The sequence below is a fragment of the Adiantum capillus-veneris genome, chromosome 30 (assembly GCF_014529385.1).
Source record: "Adiantum capillus-veneris isolate H3 chromosome 30, ASM1452938v2, whole genome shotgun sequence".
Classification (NCBI taxonomy): Eukaryota; Viridiplantae; Streptophyta; class Polypodiopsida; order Polypodiales; family Pteridaceae; genus Adiantum; species Adiantum capillus-veneris.
In genome coordinates, this window is record NC_140960.1 from 13,738,329 (window position 1) to 13,754,630 (window position 16,302).

The following is a 16,302-nucleotide window of genomic DNA, read 5'->3' on the forward strand; positions in this document are numbered from 1 at the left end:
ATGCACAAGACATCAATATGTTGAGACTGAAAATAATGATGTATTTTATGATGCACAAGAAACTCTATCTTTGCAGAGTTCTATGCTAGCAGAGCTACTTGTTAGTGATGAAGTGTCCCATACATGGATTCTTGATTCAGGCGCTTTGTTGCATGTCACACCTCATAGGCATTGCAATGTTTACTACATATGAGGAAACCATTGGCACTGTTACGCTGGTGACAGCTACTCTTGTGACATTGTGGGCATAGGTGATATTGCTATGGTTATGGCAAATGGGGTGAGGTTTACCATACATAATGTGCGTCATGTTCCAGCTTTAACACGAAATTTGATTTCGGTTGGACTTCTTGATGACTTGGGTTACAAAGTCACTTTTCATCAGCAGTCTTGGCGTATTGCAAAAGGTCATCTTATTTTAGCCCATGGTTCTAAAGTTGGTACACTTTATCCTCTTTATGTATCTAACAAGAACAATGTTCTTTCTGTAACCGAGCTGCCAACTATTGCTTTGTGGAATAGCCGGTTAGGTCATATGTCAAAGAAGGGAATGGAAACTATTTCTCGTTTGGGCTACTTACCGTCTTTATCATTTTCTGATTTTCCCTTTTGTGAACACTGTCAATAAGGTAAGAAAACACGAGCACATTGTACACAGTCTTTTGACAAAGAAAGAAAGCCCTTAGAGCTTGTGCATAGTGATTTATGTGGGCCTATGCCTTCCAAATCCCATGGTGGTGCGTCTTATTATGTTACATTCATTGACGATGCAACACAACATGTTTGGGTTTATGCCATGAAGTCTAAAGATGAGACTTTTTCTTGTTTCAAAAAGTTCTTATCTAGTGTGGAAACTCAGTCTGAACATAAGTTGAAATCTTTACGCTCAGACAATGGTGGAGAATATGTCTCCAAAGAGTTTGCAGACTTCTGTTCAAGTATGGGAATTAAGCACGAGTTTACAGCTCCTTATACCCCTACACAAAATGGTGTTGCCGAACGAATGAATAGGACCATCCAAGAGAGGATTATGTCTATGCTATCACAGGCTAATTTACCTCAAGAGTTTTGGGCTGAAGCATTATACACTGCTGTGTATTTGATTAATAGATAACCACATGCTTCATTACAGTTTCATGTACCTTTGGAGTTATGGTCAGGACATAAGTTGTCTTATGAAAACCTCCGTACATTTGGCTGCAAAGCTTATGCACATGTACCCAAGGAGTTGCGTGCTAAGCTTGATCCTAAGTCCAGGAAATGCATCTTTATTGGATATGGTGTAGCTGGTCAATTTGGCTATCGTTTATGGGATCCGGAAAGTCGATCAGTAATCCATAGCAGTGATGTTGTCTTCAATGAGACCAAGATGCATAGGCAGCCAACGAAAGAGGTTGAATTCCGGAAAGTGACGTTTTCTGATGTATCACCTCTTGTACAGATAGCTCCAGAGCCAATTACTACACAGGCTAGTACAAGCTCTGATCAGCCGAGGAGATCTCAAAGAGTCTCACATCTGCCAGAACGGTTTGTTCTAGGCGTGGACTTTGTGTTGCTGATAGATAGTGGTGAGCCTTCTTGTTACAAAGAGGCTATGCTAGCCAATGATAAGGTTCAGTGGGAACATGCTATGAAGAGGAAGCTATTCAGTATTGCAAAGAACAAAACATGGGAACTTGTTCCATTGCCAAAAGGTAGGAAAGCTTTGCCTTGTAAATGGGTTTACAAGAAGAAGATTGCATCCAATGTTGAGAATTACAAAGCTCATTTAGTGGCTAAAGGTTTCAAGCAAGAATATAGTGAACATTTCCAGGAAATCTTTCTCCAGTGGGGGTCAAGATGACGACACTAAGGATGTTTCTTGCTTTGGTTGCCACTGAAGATATGGAGCTTGATCAAATGGATGTCATTACAGCTTTCTTACATGGTGATCTCGAGGAAGAGATTTATATGCAGCAACCTGAAGGGTTTGTGCTAAAGGGCAAGGAACATTTGGTCTATAAGCTTCTGAAAAGTCTCTATGGCTTGAAGCAATCATCCAGACAATGGTATCAAAATCTTGATGCATTTATGCGTTCCCTAGGCTATAAGCGCAGTAATGAGGATCCATGTATTTACGTGAAAAGACAACCAAATGGACAACTTATTATGCTTATACTTTATGTAGATGACATGCTTATTGCTAGTCATTCTAAGAAGGACATTGCTGACTTGAAAACCAAGCTGAAAAGTCAATTCGACATGAAAGATTTGGGTGAATCCAATCACATTTTGGGTATGCGCATTACTCGTGATTGTAAGAAGAGGTTGTTGTACCTTTCTCAAAAAGAGTATGTGCACAAGGTTCTTGATCATTTCAACATGCAGAAGGGGAAGGCCTTGAGTACTCCATTTCCTGCATATTTGAAACTTAGCAAGAAAGACTGTCCCAAATCTGCTGAGGAAAAATCTACGATGGCTAAGGTTCCTTATGCTTTAGCTTGTGACATTGCACATGCAGTGGGATTTGTCAGCAGATTTATGTCTAACCTTGGTAAAAAGCATTGGGATGCTGTCAAGTCGATTCTCAGATACTTGAGTGGCACTACAGATAGACAGTTATGCTATGGTTGTGGAAAGTTATCCATTCAGGGATTTGTAGACAGTGATTATGCAGGCTGTGTTGACAGTTGTAAATCAACAATAGGTTGGATTTACACATTTGCTGGTTCTGCTATTTCTTGGAGATCTGTTCTTCAAGATTGTACATCCATTTCTGCCACAGAGGCAGAGTATGTTGCATTGAGTGAAGCATGAAAAGAAGCTATTTGGCTTGCTCGCATAGTGAAAGATCTTGGATTGGAGCAGTGTACACCAGTTCTTCACTGTGACAGTCAAAATGCTATTGCCTTGGCTAACAATCCAGTGTTTCATTCCAGAACAAAACACATTGATGTGCACTATCACTTCAGTCGTGAATGCATGGCAAACAAGAGCCTTGCTTTAGTGAAGATTCCTACGTCAGAGAACACAGCGGATGCACTCACTAAGAGTCTCTCCAGCCACATCAGTTTCAACACTTCGTGAGTTGATGGGCATTGGGTGAAGAGTGGTGCTCTTCCATTTTTATAGTCTCCCACATTGGCCATCAAGTGGGAGAATGTTAGGTTTAATGGCCATGTGGCCGACCGCCCATCACTAAATACCGCTAACCCTAAGTGTACAGCTATACACTTGTGTGAGCCACTAACACTAAGTACAATGTGTATTGTGCCTTAGTGCATAAGATAAGAGAAGAAAGAAAGGGGTCATACAGTACATTGGCTCTCCCCCTTCAACCTATGTGTGGCTATGGTGGTGTGTGTGTGAGTGTGTGCGTGCGTATTCTTCTTCTGTTGTGCTCCCAGCTCCTCCCCATCAAAGCGTAACCCACTTACCTCTCTCCATAGACAGGATGTGCTATTTGTAAAAAATTGCACCAAATTGGGAATGAGTCCTTTATTCTTGCATTCTATCAACCATTTATCTATCCATGGCTCCTTAACTTTTATCTCCATGCTGATCTTACCTCTATATGTCCAAGTGGTTAACCATAGCCATAGGTCTGATGCATCCCATGAAAACACAATGTTGCGTTGTGGAGGAGTCTGGAACATCCTTAAAAGGTTGTCAACATGTTGATCATCAAACTTACTCTGAACACCCTCACATAAACTGGAGGCATTACCCATCTCCAAGTTTATAACACCTTTCAGTAGACTAGAGGCATTACCCATCTCCAAGTCTATGACACTACACATAAAGTCTTGCTTGGCTGCCAAGCCTTTGGAGAAATATCTAGCTCCAAACCTTCATTCATACTTACCTCTTCATTATGGTCCTCTGGTGAAACTTCATTGATGCACGATGCCTTCAGCTTGCTACACTGTTTTTGGTCCATGCTGGTGCAAAGGCTCCTGTTTTCAAAGCCCTCCCCTTTTCTTGATACATTCTCCATCTTCTGCAAAGCATTACTAACAAGCTAGTTTTCCTCTTCTCTTGTGTCTTCCATGCTCTTTGAATTCCTCTTACTCTGACGAGGCTTGATCAACACTTTACACCTTATTACTCTTACTGCCCAATGCTATCGATTGATCGCTTTGGTGTCTAATTCATCCAAGGTTAGCGATGTACTAACATTTGTAGCACGATTTTCTTGACTTACCTCCCTCACTGGGGTAGCATCGTTTGATTCTTTAATCTCTTATTCCACTGTTTCAGTCCTTTGAACAAACTTCTCGCTTGACCCTTCTTCTGTTATCTTCATCTTGACCTCTTTTGCAAGACCAATGACACTTAGTGTGCGGCTTCCAATTGGTGGTGGGTGTAGGATGAGTGTAAGTGGTGATTGTGGTTGTGGTTGCATTAGCGGTTGTAGGACAGGAGTTGGTGGGTTTGACTGTGGTTGCACGACTAGTGGTGGTATTTGAATAGGTGGGATTGGTTGCCTCGGCGGCGATGGTCTAGCCCTTGGTGGAGAGATCTGATTCTGTCTTCCTCCTCTATTGAAGTTTTTCCTTCTAGGATGAGGGCAGTAGTACATGCCATGGCCATCCAGCCCACAGTTGTAGCAGTAGTACTCCGTGGTTTTGCCTTCGTTGTCCTCTCCCTTGCTCTGGATTTTTGAAAGGTGCATGCCCTTGCTGCACTAGATGCACGGATAAACTTTCAAGATGAGTAGTGATGCGATTCAACAGGTCTTGCTGCTCTTCTGATGCCTCTTGTGGTTGGGTTCTATGAACGACTATTGCAGTCTCACTGGGGTTAGTCGGACTGAGCTTGATTCCTCTGACTCGTTGACTCTTGCTTGCATGTGCAGCTTCTTTTCTTTAAGTTGGGCTACTTCCACTGCCAACTCATACGTTGCACGGAACCTCGCCTTCACCTTCTCTTTAAGCAACGACCACAGGCCAGCAATGAAATGCTCCTTCTTCAGGAAATTAGGCACTCTTTCACCTTCCTCCAGTGAGGCAACCCATCTCTCCCACAAATCCACAAACTTGGATTCATAAGTGGAATACTCTAGCAGACCTCCCTGCTTTAACTCTCTCAGTAGTTACCATAACTTTTTTGAGGTTGTGCCTCCACCAAACCTCTTCCCAAAGGCATCACATAGTACATCCATGCATTCTTGGTAGCTTGTGGCAAAGTATTGTACCAAGACTTGGCCTTACCAAGACTTGGCTTCTACTTTCATTAGTAGAGGAAAAATTCGTAGTCGTGAGGCATCATCATCTTTGTTGGAAACCACACAAGCGATGTCAAAGTCATCCAAAAAATTGGTGGTGATGTCTTCTCTCTTTTTTCCATTGAATGTGGGAAAAGAGACACTTGCCATGGTAGTAACTCAATGAGTAGGAATTGAAAACTTTTTTAAAAAAATCACAAATGACATCAGCTAGGGTTGGGTGGATGGATTTAAAATAGAATAAAAATGGAAACATTGAAAGAGTGGTGGTAATCTAGTACAAGGAGAATAATAGGGTTTGGGGAGCTAAGGATTTCTCCTAGCACCGCACCACCAAACAGATACACAACCTTCTATTGGTAGAAGATTTTCCTACCTACATAAATATTCACATGCATGTGTTGTAGAAACCTAAACAGGAAAGTTGTTGGTCCATTTTCCATGATGCACAGAAGGTGAAGCACTTACTTATACTCTTACCGTGCCAGTGTTGATGAGTCGGCACATCCACAGAAGGTCGTTTCCCTTCATAGGATCCACTTTTCCTTTATTGCTCAACATGTACAGGGTGATGACGACACGGTTGATTGCTCCTAGACTTTTAGCTAGCAGCAGCTGCAAGTAATTACCGTAGTGGCGCGTTGCATGACCTCCACTCCATTCAGCTATAACTCGTCTCTAGCCCACTGGGTCTCACCCGTGGTGGATAGTTTCTTCAGGATAAGCTGCACAAGGAGAGGAGGAAGACCCTCTACTCGTCCTCCAAAGCAGCAAGGGCAGTAGCCGAACCACTCCTCCTTAGGGCATGGAAACTTCTTACCACTTCTACTTCGGGGTTGTCGAAATGGATTGGCAGCACTCGCATGGGCCGTGCGAATTGATAGGTGACCTTCCTCCGCTTTGCCTCGGATGAACTTCTTTTTGGCAAACTAGGCAGGACTCTACTTCTCGAACTTGAAGCACTCATGTGGCGAGGTGCTTCTTCCTTTGGGGTCATGTGCTTCGGGATTGGCCTAGCCCTTCCTTTCCTTTGGCTCGCGGCTCCTTTTGACCACTTAGGAGTAGAGGCTATACCTTTACTTGCAGACTCCTTAGGAAAGAGAGGCCTTACCGATCTTTTTCCTCCTTTGGTATGGATCACCTCCTTGTGGTGAACGTCGATGTAGATGATTTCTACCTCTTCGTTACCTCCATTGATGGCATTCATTGATCATGTGCTTTGGTCGATAACAGTGATGGCATTTCTTAGCCTTCCCACATGATGCTCTTAATTTGCGGTTAGCACGAGCAATATGGGATGGGGAGCTTACCTCTTGAAGACTTATGATGCTACAGCCTGGCAATAGCACTTCAATGAAGGCGGTCAGTGTTTCCTCAATCTCTTCCTCCTCCGTTCTCCAATTGGAGAATTCCTGCAGCAATGTCCACGGTTGACGATGTGTGTTGTCTTCAGCATTGTAAACCGAAGGTTTTCGAGAAGCCCTCCTCAGTGGGGGCACCAAATGACGAGTGCAAAGCGGACCCCGACGGCCTCAAACGCCAAGAGCCGATGCACGCGGAGCTGGCCACGGTGAAATGAACAGGGGGCACCACCTATCTTTGAGCGGCTAGGACGCGGACAATAGTGATTTGAAATAACACGAGCACTACACACTGAGGGATGGAGAGAGAGAGAGAGAGAGAGAGAGAGAGAGAGAGAGAGAGAGACTAATAGTGCGTTCTCTAGAAGTGACTCATAGACACAGATATTTCTACTCTCGTGAGTGTGTGGCGACCATCAGATTCAACGTGTGGACATAGCTTCTCCTCATTGTGCTAATTCCCAAAATGCTACATTAAAATCGCCTCTCTCTTGATGCAAGTGTTGCCAATCCCTCCTACCAAAATGCTACCAAGTGCTGCCCCCCAATAGTGACCTCTCAGTGCCTTTTTATAAGTGCATGCTGCATTAGTTTAGGTAATCTGATTAGGTTAGGGCCCTAATCAAGAGAGACAAAGCAAGGTGTTGGTTCCCAAATGGTTGACCCTTTCTTTATCTTAGGAGAATTTTAAAATGAAAACTCCTAGGTGGGCCTTTGTGACCATCACCTAGAAAGAGGTGACAATTTACAATTGGGATTTTTTACAAGATTTTGGCTTGAATCTGGAAAATAATGATAACCTACACATATTACTGCAAAGATGCGTCGTGGAGGAGATGCCGACAAACGGCGGGTCTCGTTGGTGTGCTCGCCAGTTTCGAGGCCGATCGAGGCATGCCTTCGGCATCTTTTCTTGTTTCAATGTCGGCATCACGCGAGTTGGCCATCTCTTTTCTTTTGTCGATGGTGTCTAACTTCATTGTTTTTTTTTTTTGTGGGTGCGTATGACGTGCATGTGATGTGTGTTTATATGCGTGCATGTAGGCGTGCTAGTGAGTAGGTGTGTGTGGGTGTGTAAGTGTGTCTGTGTATCGAGAGTGCGTGTGTGTGGGAACAAGAGAGAGAGGGAGTAATTTTATTATATATATATATATTCTTTTATGGCTACTTACTACACTGGGGGGGGATGGCATGAGTGAGCGCATGAGGGTGGAGGGGGGGGGGGGGGGGGTGAGAGGGATGGGGAGTGGGTGTGTGTGTGTGTGGCGAGGTAGGGGGGGTGTGCGTGTATTATGAGAGAGAGAGAGAGAGAGAGAGAGAGAGAGAGAGAGAGAGAGAGAGAGCTACTGTGTGCTTTCGGGCTGACAAGGGGAGAGAGAGATAGAGAGGGCGGGAGTGCAATGGCACAGGGAGTGTTGAGAGTGTGTGTGTGGGCATGGTGTGTGTGGTGGGGGTTAAGAGAGAGAGAGAGAGAGAGAGAGAGAGAGAGAGAGAGAGAGAGAGAGAGAGATAACTATTTTGGCTGCTCCGTGTTACAGAAAGGAGGGAGAGGATGAGCGTGAGCAAGGGTGAGGGGATCGCGAGGGAGGGAGAAGGTGAGGGAGTTCGGGAGAGAGAGGGTGTGTGAGTGTGTGTGTGTGTGTGTGTGTGTGTGTGTGTGTGTGTGTGTGTGTATAGAGTGAAAGAAGAATAATCTTGCGCCTTCGTGGCTGGTCCACGTTACAGAAACGAGGGAGGGAGAGAGAGTCAACGAGGGTGATGGATAGAGAGAGGGGGGAGTGGATGAGGGGGAGAGAAAAGGGAACCGGCCCGCATGGTTGACAAACAAGAGGGGAAGAGAGGGGGCTTGGTGAAGACGAGAGAGTGTGGACGAGAGGGGAGAGGGAGAGGGTTGTCTGGCGGCCCGCTTGAGGGAGTATGGATGAGTGAGGAGGGGTAAGAGAGAGAGAGAGAGAGAGAGAGAGAGAGAGAGAGAGAGTTAATATGAATAATGAAAGAGAGAGAGGGAGACTTTTGTCCAAGCATGGCGGCTTGCCAGTGGAAGAAAGAGGGTGGCAGCTTGTTTTATGCGCCCATTGGGCTAGGTGACACAGAAGCAAGGTAAGAGAGAGAGAGAGATGGTGGGTTGGCGGAGCTAAGCAGGAGAGAGAGACAAGCTGTCCTCTGGTGATACTGGAGGGGTGTGGTCAAACTAAGAGGCGGCCCGCCAGAGGGCAAGCATAGAAGGGGGGTGGTGAATGTAAAAAATATTTTTTAATCGTTTCTTGGTATTGTGCTCCTCCCCGATTGGGGTTGGTTCTTACGACTGCGGCTCGGAAAATCGGGGCTAATGATGGACAGTGACGAGCCATGGCCATGGGTGCCACTAGAGCTGGGCCGCATGGGCCGTGGCAGGGGCAAGGAAAAGAGAGAGAGAGAATTTGTGGCTCACCGATTGACCGGGGAATTGTCGAGCCCTCCGGTGGTGTTGCCATGCTTCGGGTAGAGGAAAGATCCTTTTTTTTTCTTTTTTCTTGATTTTCAAAAGCCGGCTATCAATGTTAACAAACCTCTCCTTTCATGCCTCCTCCCATTTCTTCTTTCAAGAATACATCCGATGAATTACCTATAAAATGACACCATTGGAGTTCAAAACTCTTGTGAGATTGCTTGAAGGCCTTAGAATTATCTCTATGGCTTTTAAAACCTCTCATCTCATGGATCTCTGTATGACATAAAAAATGGTTTTTTCATAAGTGCCCGCATGAAGAAGGAGAGGAAGCTTGAACAACCCAAGCTTTTCATGGGGTCTCCATTGGGGTTAGAAAGCGTGTTTATCATGGCCACATGCATGAAGAAGGAGAGGAAGATTGAAAAACCTTTCTATCACTCAAGTGTGGTAGAGTGTTTATGAGAGTATCCTCCTTCATTGAGGTAGACTGGCTCTCCCAATTCCCTCTCCATTTTTTATGGCCATGCTACCCATGATTGAGGGAGAGTCCCAATTGATCAATGTTCTCTCTCTCTCTCTCTCTCTCTCTCTCTCTCGTATGGAGATGCTTGGAGAACAATCTACTTAAAGCAGAGTATAGACACACATTGAAGCAGATTTTATTTGAGTTTAAGGATGACAAATTCCCTAAAAACCCCTCTAAGAGCACGATTGACTTTTGCCATAGTGCTAGCAGGCCCCACTAAACTCGACAGCATCACTCAACTTCAAGTGGCTCTCGATCGAATCATGGAAGAAAACCGTGACCTCAAAAATCGCCTTAGCGAGCTAGAGGCACACTTTGATCCCATGATCAATCTCGCCAACAAAAAGGTCAAGCAAGTCGAACCAGCAAAGGTGTCCCAAGCTCACTTGACAACCATTGCCAAGGTGCAGACTTGTGTGACAACTGAGCTTTGAGAACAACAACTACACGAAGAGAACATCCTCAAGGTCTGGATCGATGGGCTACCCGGTGGGCTACCCTCACCATGGTGCACCACCAAGGATACCCTCGAATAAGCACTTACTCAACTCAATAACATTATTCAACCAGTTAACATCAAGCCATAAACCATGTTTTGGATCAATGATACCCATAGGCATGTTCCACCCAAGCATTGTGTTCCTACTTTCAAGGATAAGGAGGAACAAATTAAGTTGCTACACCAATCGCACATCCTCAAAGGAACAAATGTATGGATCAATAAGAAATTGACCACAAATCAGGAGTAAAAAAACACAAACTCAAGAAAGTGCACAAAGCATGTAAGCAGGGTAAATGGGCCGTCTACAGAGGTGGTAAAGCCATCATCTAGGAGTTTTGAACTCCTAAAGGGGCTCCCCCCTCACCTGACTCCCCCTAGGCTTTTCTTTTCTTTTACCCTCCTAGTAGACCCTCACTCCTTAACTGATATGTCTCCAACCAATACCCCTTCACTTTGAAGGAAACATTCAGTTTTGTTTTGTATGGTCCCATGGGTCATATCTAACCTCTGTGGATGATAATTCAGTCTATCTATCTATCTATCTCTTGGAGGCTCACAACATTATGTTTTGTATGTGCCATGCATGTTTGTTTTTGGAATGCAAGGCTCATTGTGTTTTCTTTTTGTGCGTTGGTGGGCTTGTCTTTAGGAATGCAACATTTTTTTTTGGTTGTATGCATGATTTATGCAGGTTCGTCTGTTGAAATGAAGCTCCAATTTTTTGTGCGCGTGAATTCAATGTGGCTTCTTTTTGTTCACCAAAGTTCATGCTTTTGCTTGACACCAATGCTAATTCATGTGCACGCAATGGTGTCATGAAGCTGAAAAAAAAATGCTTTTTTTGTGTGTGAAAATCATGCATGTGCACCATCACATTCAATGTTACATGCATCCCCTTCATTTGTGCATAGGTTACGTGTTTTTTGTGTGTCATGCATGTATTTGAGTGTGCAAAGCTGAGAAGGCTTAGTCAATTTACCTTTATGAGTTTGAGAAATTAGTGTAAAAACCTTCAGATATAGTTATCTGAGCAATTCGACTTTGAAACTTCAATGAGACCTGATTGTGAGATTTACCTTGGTAAATTCTAAACTTGAACAAATTTTTATATCTAGTAAAGTTTTACATAAAAACTTCTCATATTTAGGTCTTCCAACTTTTTTGGGAAAGATATTGTGTATCCAATGTGAAAACCTTCAAATATAGTAAATTTGCCTCGAAAATATATCGTATTTAGTTTTCCAAGTTCCAAGTTTTTGAGAAAGAGCATTGTGGATCCAAGTGCTCAAAAGAGCCCTCGGTTTAGAGTAATCACCCAAAAAGTATAGTAAATTTGCAATAAGATTTGATTATGAGACCTACCTTAGTAAATTATGGATTAGAAGGTGAGAAAACCTACAAAATTTCAAATATAGTAAAGATTTACGTCTAAAACCTCTCATATGTAGGTCTTCCAACTTTTTTGGGAAGGTACTGTGTATCCAAATTCACTGTAAAACCTTTAAATATAGTAAAGTTGCCTCTAGAAGTTATCATATGTAGGTTTTTCAAGTTCCGAGTTTTTCAGAAAAATCATTGTGTAGTTAAGTGCTCAAAAGAACCCTAGGTTTAGAGTAACCCCACCTACAAAAAACATAAGTTTAGCATAATCCCACCTATACTTTTTGAGTTTTCCCTCCAAAGTTTAAATTTAAGGCAAAAAAACCTACAAAGTTTAGAGAGACCTTAAATTTCTAGATTTGAATGTGAGAAAGTCCACAAAATTTAGGAAAGTTTAGCGTAAAAACCTTCAAATATAGTAGTTTCCAAGTTCTTTCAAAAAAAGCATTGTTTATCTGACTGCTAAAAGAACCTTCAGGTATAGTTCAACCCCAACTAAATTTTTTGAGAGTTATGTCTAAATTGTAATTTGAATTGCTACAATATCTAAGAAAGTTCAAACAAATTTAGTGTAAAAATTTTAAAGCATACTTATTTGCCTCTAAAATTTCTCATATACACATTTTTCAAACGTCTAGGCAAAAGCATTGTTTATTTCAATGGGTATCCGATTGCTCGAGAAAAACGTAGGCTAGTGTTATCCAGCATAAAAAAATTTGAGATTCACCTTTAAATTCTAGTTTTGAAGGTACAAAAAACTACAAAGTTTAGAGAAAAAACATTCAAATAGAGTAGATTTGCCCCACTAAAATTTCTCATAAATAGGTTTTTCATTTTTTGAAAAAAGCATTGTATTGTATGTGAATGCTTGAGGAAAACATACTATACTACCTACACATATTGAGATTTATCTCTAAATTCTATAATTGAAGGTGAGAAAACCTACAAATTTTAGAAAAATTTAGTGTAGAAGCCTGCAAATATAATAAATTTGCCTCTAAAGTTTCTTATATGAAACTTTTGAAGTTTGTGGAAAAAATCATTGTGTATCCAAGTCCTTAAAAAACTAGGTTTAGTGCAATTCTACCTACAAATTTGAAATTTTCCCTCTAAATTTTAATTGGACGGCAATAAAGCCTATAAAGTTTACAGGAACCTCAGATTTTTAGGTTTGAAGGTGAAGAAACTTACAAAGTTTTAGGAGCATTTAGTGTAGAAACCTTAGAATGTAGTAAATTTGACTCTAAAGTTTCTCGCATGCAGGTTTCCAAAGCTCTTTTAAAGAAAGCATTGTGTATTCGAGTGCTAAAAGAACCTAAGTTTAGTTAAACCCACCTACAAATTGTGAGAGGTGTGTCTAAATTTTAGATTTGAAGGTGAGAACATATGTAAAGGACAAATTTAGAATAAAAATCGTCAAATATAAAAAATTGTCTCTAGAATTTCTCATATGCATGTTTTCCAAGTGTTTGGGCAAAAGCATTATGTCTCGGAGTGGGTATCCAATTGCTTCAAAAAAACCTAGGTTTTGTGTAATCGATCCCACATACAAAATTTTGAGATTCACCTTTAAATTCTAGTTTTGATGTAGAAACCTACAAATATAATAAATTTACCTCTTAATTTTTTGTTATGAAGGTTTTCAAAGTTCTTTCAAAATTATCATTGTATATTCAAATGCTAAAAGAAACTACGTTTAGTTAAACCCACCTAAAAGTTTTGAGAGTTACATCTAAATTTTAAATTTAATTTAGATTTTAAGGTGAGAACATCTATAAACTCTAGTCAAATTCAATGTAGATTGCCTCTAGATTTTCTCATATGAGTGTTTTCCAAGTGTTTATGTAAAAGCATTGTGTATTTGAGTGGGTATCCGATTACTTGAAAAAAATAGTAGGTTTTGTGTAATATCACATACATTACAAAAATTTGAGATTCATCTTGGATTTTCTTCCTCCGCCCCTCGTCTTGGAACCAACTTCTTACTCTCTCTCTCTCTCTCTCTCTCTCTCTCTCTCTCTCTCAAAATTGAAGTTATTGCACTCCTTGTGAGAGCAGAGGAGGTTCCTGAGGAGAGGATGAAGACACACACACACACACACACACACACACACACCATCTAGCCGATTGTCATCTCTATTGTTGTAAAGTAGAAGTAGGTTGCATCTAAAACTTCTCGTATGCATGTTTCCCAAGCGTCCAAGTAGAAGAATTGTGTATCTAAGTGGATATCCAACTGCACGAAAAAAAATGTAGGTTTTGTGTATTCCCACATATTCAATTTTGAAATATACCTCTAAATTTTAGTTTTGATTCAAAGATGAGAAAAAACTACAAAGTTTAGGGGAAAATCATTGAAACACAATAAAGTTGCCATAAATTTTTCCATATGTCAATTTTTAAACTTTAAGTAAACTTAGGTTTAGTGTAATCCTACCAATAAATTTTGAGATTTAGCTATTCATTGTAACTTGAAGGTGAGATGGAAGTAAAGATAGGTTTAGTGCAATCTCATCGATAAATTTTGAGATTTAGCTATTCATTGTAACTTGAAGGGGAGAAAAAACCCAAGTTTAGCACAAATCCTAGAGAAGTTTATTGTAAAAACCTTCAAATATCGTCAAGATTTTTTGTTTGTCTCCTATCTTTGCCACCTTGGATTTGTTCATGCCACAGCGGGCAAGCATTTTGTATCTAAGTGGGTATTGGATTGCTTGAAAAAATGTATGTTTTGTGTATTCCCACACATTCAATTTTAAAATTCACCCTTAAATTCTAGTTTTGAAAGGAATTGGAAATTCCATCAAGATGAGAATTCTAGCTAATAAGTTCATCAAAGGAAACCATTTCCAAAGCTTTGAGGAATCTCAATCCTCGAGAGAGTACTTCTGAGCAAACAAGAAAGCGAGCGAGCACATACAATGACAAAGACTAGATCAAGACCTCAATAGTTACTCTGTAGAGGATAGTGTAGAAAAGTAAATATGTTGCCTCTCAAATAGTTTCAAACAAAAGAACCATTCTCTTACTTTAATGTGTTCACATGCACCTTGATGCATAGTCACAAATACATATGCAAAATGTGCTAGCAAGCATTAACAATAAATCCAAGAACCTCATTATAAAACTAACTCCAAAAACTTGTGCTTACTTTGATGAACACTTTAGGCCACATCTTAGATCAACAATAGCTGACAATAAAATACCTACAATGTAAAAGTCTTACAATATGCGACACTTAAAGTATTGCTATACATTTGGTCGTGCTCCACCCAAGGTTTGAAAGAGCTCCATCTTGGTGAAGGGTGCTTGGAGCATGTCCTCATGGGCTTGAGAGTTCAAAAATAAAATTTGAAGAAACGCATAGTAGATATACTTGCATGGCACATAAGGCAACCTCTTGGACTCTCTCTTTTGAAAGTCTTTGCAGGTACATCATGGAAAATTAGACGACTTCATAGAGAATGTAAATCCCTTTGCGCTTGATCCCTCTATGCCAAACTAGAAAACAACCTCTTTAATTAATTCAATTGTAATGCAATTGCCCAAATCATCTCTAATCTAAAATTGTTTTGTTAGCTTTGATCCTTAACAATATTTTCAGGTGTGCGTGTTGCTTGTATTGCAAAACGAAACATAACCCTTCATGACCCCCAGGGTTTGACCTAGATGCAATGTATTTGTTATGACCCCAAAAACATGGTGCTACAATCCCACGCTTAATATCATGTGAGCCAACACATAGATGAATAATCCACATCTATCTATTCAGTTTTGTAGAGTCCAAAAATATTTCATCTTATGTCCTGGTTCAATTCTTCTAATCGTCCATATCATCTTTTCAACCTTTACCTTCAGCCAATATTCTATTTAATCCTATGTGAAAATGCATACCCTCTCCAACCAATGGGTTCAATGATCGTAACAAACTCACTCCTATGGTTATCTAGATACCTCCATTACCACACTTGCATCCACAAACATTAGCCTCTTCTTCTTCACATATTTCTCCCCTATATTTGACCTATTCATCTCTCAACTTTGCAAATCCATTTATGCCATCAAGGAATGAGTGAGATCGATCAAATTTCTAGTAGTGGAGGTAGAAGATGATCGAGTTAATAATCTTTGGGAAAGGTCTTGCATACCAAGGCCATTGCTTCATTCACACACTTCGCTAAAACAAATTCTAGGTTTAGTGCAATCTAGGTCTAGTGCAATCCCTCCTATAAATTTTGAGATTTACCTCTAAATTTTAAATTTGAGGGTGAGAAAACCTACCAATTTTGAAGAAATTTAGTGTAAGGGCCAGCTCGCACCCCAAGGTGAGTGGGGGGAGGCCACCTTCAAATTGCAAAAAGGAGAAAAGCATGGCAACAAATTTGAATGGAAATTTTGCACCTACTAGCACTATGAAAAAAGATAGGGAATAGGTTATATTTTTGAGAGGGTTTTCCGCTCCTCTCTTGTAGGATGCACATGGCCCTCATTCAACCCTTGAAAATCTCCCTTAGAAAAGGAGAGAGGAGGTGTGACCTAGGATCTTAGAGCCTCGTCCCACCTAGGGGATCTAACACCTATAGTGGCTATAAGCGTTGTTAACGAGCTTTCACACACCAAAAAAGCTCACTGCTTCTAGAGCATACAGTTCCTGCAGCATGCACTATAGGCCCCGAAAGAATTCCGCATTTAGGAAATACTTGTTGCGCATCAAATGTGCAAACACCGAGCCAAAGTAGGGGACGGTTTATGGTAGATCACGTAACCTAATTTAGATCTAGCGTTGTTGCTGAGCCGAATTTCCCACGGGCAGTTGTAAGTTGAAGGTGTTGAAAGGGTCTATTAAATGCTAACTTATGGTGCCTTAGCTTATGGCGTGATGAGGTTCTTTTTTTT

The 16,302-nt window shown here is 41.1% G+C and overlaps 1 pseudogene; it reads left to right on the plus strand.

Annotated features, from left to right (window-relative positions):
* The first annotated feature begins 9,787 nt into the window (after positions 1-9,787).
* Positions 9,788-10,404, plus strand: LOC147417567 (uncharacterized; annotated as a pseudogene).
* The last annotated feature ends 5,898 nt before the right edge of the window (positions 10,405-16,302 follow it).